This window comes from Arachis ipaensis, chromosome B07 (genome assembly GCF_000816755.2).
Source record: "Arachis ipaensis cultivar K30076 chromosome B07, Araip1.1, whole genome shotgun sequence".
Classification (NCBI taxonomy): Eukaryota; Viridiplantae; Streptophyta; class Magnoliopsida; order Fabales; family Fabaceae; genus Arachis; species Arachis ipaensis.
In genome coordinates, this window is record NC_029791.2 from 6,544,354 (window position 1) to 6,550,691 (window position 6,338).

A 6,338-nucleotide genomic window follows, 5' to 3' on the forward strand; every position below is an offset into this window, starting at 1 on the left:
TCTTATTATGTACACCAATTATAAAATTTAATAAGAACTAATTAATAATGCATTATGGTATTCAAAACTCGAAATGAAATCTCAGTCGCTTCATATATTTATGGTATTCAACTTATTTTAATAAAGACAAAAGTCAACAATCAATTCGTTACGAAAAATTCTAAATCTTGAGACAAAAGGATAATGATTCTATCTTTTCATCATTTTCCTGAATATTTTTACAACATGTATAAATGAACCACCCACACGTATACAATAATCATATATTGATGAATTATGGTAAATTTGAGAAGCAAAATAAATTAGGTGACGTGTTAAATTATTTCTAGTGTCCAAACAACTTTGTTTACATGATTGTTGAAAGTGCTTATGAGTAATGAGTATATTTCTGATTTTAACTACTTTTGCTGGTCCAAATTGAAATGATAGGCGTGTGAAGAGTAGTGGGGTCTGTGGCATATGTCATATGGCATAATGCTTAGAAAAATATTTATTGCATGCACTTTAGTGTTTTACCCTCCAAATACCAGATCTTTAGGCAACTTTCTTTTTGGTCAGACAAATCTTGAACAGCTATAGCAACTCTAGAACATACTTCATTCATATCCTACTTTTATGATGATGGCAACGAAATATTTTCAGGTTTGCTTTGTAGTAGTTATGATTCTTATCAATAAAATACAATTTGTTAATAAACAAGTGAGATGATGTTTGTGAATCTTTCATATACTTTTATGATTATGATTTCTATAGCCCCTCTCTCTTTTTTCCATTGTTAATGTGAAATTGTAAACGGATTCAAAATGTTGAATTTCACTATTGAAAGAATGGGAAAATCCCTCTAAAGTAGGAAGATTAATACAATGATAGAGTAAAGGATTAATTATTATTAATTTTATTATTTTTATAATGTGTGAATTATAATATTTTGATTGAAAGTGTTAGTGTTGTAAGTGAGAAAGGGTAGCTATTAGCTACACTTGATATAATAGATGTGTGGTGTGACCCTTCTTACTATATATAGCAGAAAAAACTCTTGTAAACATACTTTCTAATACAATTCCAAAAGCATGTTCTCTTCTAATTTTATTTCTCTTAATGAAAATCTAATATGATATCAAGAGCTTCAAGATCAAGTTTTTGATCATGGCCTTCCTTATTTCTACTTCATCCTTAACAAAACAACCTCTCATTCCCATAGCTGAAAAGCTTGATGACACCAATTTCAATACATGGTGCCATCAAGCATGGTTCATAATTCAGAGTCTTTCAATGGAGACTCATCTTAATTGGGCTAATGCTCCTAATAGATTTGAACATGTAACGAAGTCTCTGCTTGCAGCAGCATCAAAAGTTGATGCAACTACCAAATCGGATTCTGTAAAAGATACTGCAACAGATCTGCTACAAGAAACTGAAGCATTCAAGATCTGAAAGCAAGATGATCTCTCCCTTACCACATGGCTCATGGCTTCAATGACTACATCATACAAGAACAAGATTGTTCATTGTGCCCGCTTCTGTGATGCGTGGACCACCATCATCACCTACTTCTCCTCAACATCCAAGACAAGAATTCAAAACTTGAAATCCCACTTAAAATGTGTCAAGAGCACAGGTACAGTTTATGATTATCTCTCCAAAATTCAAAAGCTAGTTGACTCCCTTTCTGCTATTGGGTATCAATTGGATAATGATGATCCATCAGTAATAGCTTGGATATGATCATACGCTTGATCAATTGGATGATGATGATCATATCAATTGGATGATGATGATCATATCAAGCATATCAATTGGGCACTTTCTCTGTTAGCGAGGCAGAAATGATTCTTCAAGCGTACGATGATATGCTTGATAGATTCAAGACTCCATCCTCATCAATTTTCGTGGCAAATTTCACACAAGCTTTCTTCCCGTCATCAACTAGAGGAATGGGTGCAATACGAGGTCGTGGTGGTAGTAGATCCTAAAGGGGTGGTCGGAGCTCATGGCAACCTCCAAGAATAAACTTCCAAATTTGTGGCAGAGTAGGTCATGCAACATGGAGCTGCTACCATCGCTTTGATCAGCAGTTCCAATTAAACCCAGCACGTCCTACTCCTTCACCACAATTTTCTTTTTCCAATACATGCCCTTCATCACCATCTGTCTCATTCCATCAGCCACAAGCATATATGTTTACAACATCCTCCATTGGAGACTCATCCTGGTATGCTGACTCAGGAGCATCTCATCATGTCACTGCCAATCCCAACAATTTGTTCTCTCATTCTCCAAGCAATCTTGATCATGAGCAACTTTTTGTAGGTAATGGTGCAGGTATTTCTATTCATAAATCAGGTTCCTCTTTTCTCGTTAATAAAAATAACAATCTTGGTTTTAAATTGACAAATCTATTATATATTCCAACAATCACACAAAATTTACTCAGTGTTTCGAAATTTGTCCAAAAAAATAGTGTTTTCTTTGAATTTTGGCCTTATCATTGTACCATTCGTGATCAGGTAACTCGGGCCCCTCTTCTTCAGGGAATCACTAAGAATGGCATCTATACATTTGATGATCTTTATATGCCAAAATCAGTTCCTCTGTCTGAAACCCAATTGCATAATAACTCTCATACTGCTGCTACAAAATTTTCTTCTTCTATAAATTTTCATTGTAATTTAAACAATTATAAGCTTAGTTTTAGGAATCATAATGCTGCTTTAACAGCAACTTGTACAAGTGTTCATGATGTAGAAATTTGGCACAAACGATTGGGCCACACTTTAATGAATAATCTCTTTCGTGTTCTTAAACAATGTGATATTCCTTTACCTACAAAACCACCTCATTCTAAAATTTGTGAAATCTACTCTATTTCTAAGATTCATACTTTACCTTTTAGTGATTCTAATACTACATATAATTATCCTCTAGAGTTAATCTTTGCTGACATATGGGGACCATCCCCTATTGCATCTAGAAATGGTATGAAATATTACATTAGTTTTGTAAATGCGTGTACTAAATATACATATATTTACTTGTTGACTAATAAGTCCCAAGCTCTTAATGCCCTTCAGAACTTTAAAAATCAAATGGAGATGATGACTGGACATAAATTAAAATCTTTGCAAACAGATAATGGAAGAGAATTTGTATGTGCTGTCTTCACTACCTTTTTAACTGATAATGGTATTAGACATAGACTCTCATGTCCATATACACATCAACAGCAGGGTAGTGTAGAGAGAAGACATAGAAGTGTAGTTGAGATTGGTCTTTTATTATTGGCAACAGCATCTCTTCCCATGTAATTTTGGGAAGATGCTTTTGCTACTGCTGTTCATATAATGAATAGACTACCTACTGTTGTTCTTGATTTTATGTCACCATTTGAAAAATTGCATAATCGAAAACCAGATTATAGTGCGTTAAAGGTGTTTGGGTGCACTTGTTTTTCATTTCTTCGACCATACAATAAGCATAAACTTGAATATCACTTTGAGAAATGTTTATTTTTAGGCTATGACACTAAATTTCATGGATATAAATGTATGAGTAAGTCTGGAAAAGTTTATATATCTCGCCATGTGATCTTTGATGAGTTGAGTTTTTCTTATCATGATTTGTTTCAAAATTCTTTTGCTCACATAACTAACACTGAATCTGTTCCTAGCTATATTACTGATGCTTATTACAGCTTACCCTCCACATTAAAGTCACCAAATACTACCATGACAAGTAACTTGCTCGCAAATCAAACTCAAACTGGTGGAACAAATTTGCAATCACCTACACCTACTAGTTTGCAGGACATTAGTATTACCCCTAACCCAGTTTTAGAGACTAATGTCTCTATGCATAGTGAAGTCCCTAGTCAGGGACTTGATCCCCCTCCAAGTCAGGTTCCTCATCTAACCACCAATACACACAATATGGTAACAAGATCAAAGGCGGGTATACACAAGCCAAAGGCCTATATTACACATATTGATATTGATCTTAAACAACAAGTACCTAAAACTGCTGCTCAAGCTATCCAAACCTCTGACTAAAAGGAGGCTATGGATGCTGAGCTTAAAGCACTAAGGCAATGCAATACTTGGTGTCTTGTGACTCCCCCGCCGAATGCAACTATAGTAGGGAGCAAGTGGATTTTTGCCACTAAACGAAACACTAATAGTGAGGTTTTCATTATAAAGCTCGTCTGGTTGCCAAAGATTTTCATCAAACCGAAGGCATAGACTATGAGCAGATATATAGTCCTGTGATAAGACCTTCTTCTATTCGTGTTGTGCTTACTCTAGCCATCACACAAGGATGGGTTCTATGTCAGTTTGATTTTAATAATGCTTTCTTAAATGGAATTTTAATGGAACATGTTTTTATGACTCAACCACAAGGCTATGAGGACAGCAATACTAACCTGGTATGCAAGCTGAATAGGACCCTGTACGGCCTGAAACAGGCACCACGGACATGGTACTTAACTTTGAAAGAAACATTGACAAAGTTTGGGTTTGAAAGTACTCGATCTGATATTTTCCTGTTTATAAGAAAAAATCCTAAATCAGTCGTATACATGTTAGTATATATCGATGACATTGTTGTCACTGGAAATGATGCTAATGAAATTGATCTATTAATTAAGCAACTCAATACAAATTTCCCTCTTAAAGATCTTGGTAATTTAAATTTTTTTCTTGGCATAGAATTTTCTTATTTACAGGGAGGACGTGTACACCTATTTCAAAAGAAATATGCAATGAAAATTTTGAAAAAGGCCAACATGGAAACAGCAAATGCCTTACCTACTCCTATGGTTGGGAATTTGAAACTCTATACAAATGATTCTAAACCTTGCTCTGATCCGAAGCTTTATCGTTCTATAGTAGGGGCTCTCCAATATTTGACTATGACAAGGCCTGATCTTGTGTTTTATGTGAATAAAGTTTTCGCAATTTATGCACAACCCCACTCTTAATCACTGAAAAGCAGTGAAGAGGATCTTGCGGTATTTGAAAGGGACGGTAAGTGATGGATTATCTTTTCAAAGTGTACTAATTTTAGACTCTTGGATTTTGCTGATGCAGATTGGGCAAGTGATCTCGATGACCGGCGGTCTGTCACTGGCTACTGTGTATATCTAGGGACAAATCTAATTTCCTAGAAGTGCCATAAACAATCTAAAGTTAGTCATAGTAGCACAGAGACTGAGTATCGTGCGTTGGCTTCCGTGCAGTCTGAACTTGTGTCACTACAGCATCTTCTTAATGAACTGGGTGTGTCTCAAAAGATTGCTCCAACAATTTACTGTGACAACCAGAGTGCGTGTATGCTTGCAGCCAATCCAGTTCTCCATAGTCGTTGCAAACATTTGGAATTAGACTTGCATTCATTAAAAGAAATGGTGAATAAGAAAGAACTGTTTGTAGTTAACATTCCTGCACTTGACCAAATTGCAGATGTGTTAACAAAACCATTATCTTCTAGGTTGTTTGAATTTTTCAAAGGCAAACTTAGGATCAGTAGTTGACTCCCCCAAAGTTTGAGAGGGGGTGTTAGTGTTGTAAGTGAGAAAGGGTAGCTATTAGCTACACTTGATATAATAAGTGTGTGGTGTGACCCCTGTTACTATATATAGCAGAGAAAACTCTTGTAAACACACTTTCTAATATAATTCCAAAAGCATTTTTTCTTCTAATTTCATTTCTCTTACTAAAAATCTAATAGAAAGGTAATAAAAATTTTATTTTTTATTTTATTAATTATTTTTTTGGTGTCTACATATGAAAGGAGAAAAAAGAAAAAAACAAAAGAAAAAGAGAAAAAAAAAAGACAAATTAATTGGCTTAGTTTTATCTAAGGATACGAAATTATGCGAAAAAATTTGGTAACAAAAAGAATTAGGTAAAATTAGTCTGAATTTGTCTTATTTAAGATCCGTTTGGAAAGTTTTAAAAGTAATTTTTTTGAGTTTTTGACTTATGAAAAGTAGTAGTATAGTATTAATGTCTAATGTAATTTTCAAAACTAAATTGCAGCTTTTAGAAACTTATAGAGAAGTTAAAAAAAATGACTTCTCTTATAATACTACTATTTTTTATCACATTTCTATAAAATAAGCACTTTTAGAACTAAAAACCCAAATACAAAATAACTTATTTATAAGTTACTTTTAATATAATCATTTATTATTTAAGCTATTTTTCAAAAGGAACCTAATTAAGCTGCTTACCAAACTGAACCTTAATATTTATTAATTGTTGTAATAACTAATGAATGCTAAATAAAATAACTTTTGTCTAATTTTTTTTTATTTCCCTAATATTATTCATTTTAAAACT